A 418-nucleotide genomic window follows, 5' to 3' on the forward strand; every position below is an offset into this window, starting at 1 on the left:
CTCAACGCCTCTCGCCGCCAGCCCCATCTGCATGCAACACACACACACACACACGCATGCATGCATGCAACGCATGCAGTGCATGCATGCAGCGCATGCATGCAGCGTATGCATGCAGCGCATGCATGCAGCGCATGCAGTGCATGCAGGGCGTGCAGCGCATGCAGTGCATGCAGCGCATGCAGCAGAAAGAAACACAGACAAATGCATGCACTGCATGCAGCGCATGCATGCAGCGCATGCATATGCAGTGCATGCAGCAGCACGCAAGTGGACCCCATTCCCCCCTTCAGGCGGCTCGCCAAGCACCCGGGGGCCCCACAGGGGGGCCCCCGAGCAGGGTACCCTAGAGGGGCCCCCAGGAGGGTACTGGCGGGGGCCCCCATACAAAAAGCTAAAGGAGAGGGGGCCCCCAGGA

This window comes from Eimeria mitis, genomic scaffold, assembly GCF_000499745.2.
Source record: "Eimeria mitis Houghton genomic scaffold, Emh_scaff2218, whole genome shotgun sequence".
Classification (NCBI taxonomy): Eukaryota; Apicomplexa; class Conoidasida; order Eucoccidiorida; family Eimeriidae; genus Eimeria; species Eimeria mitis.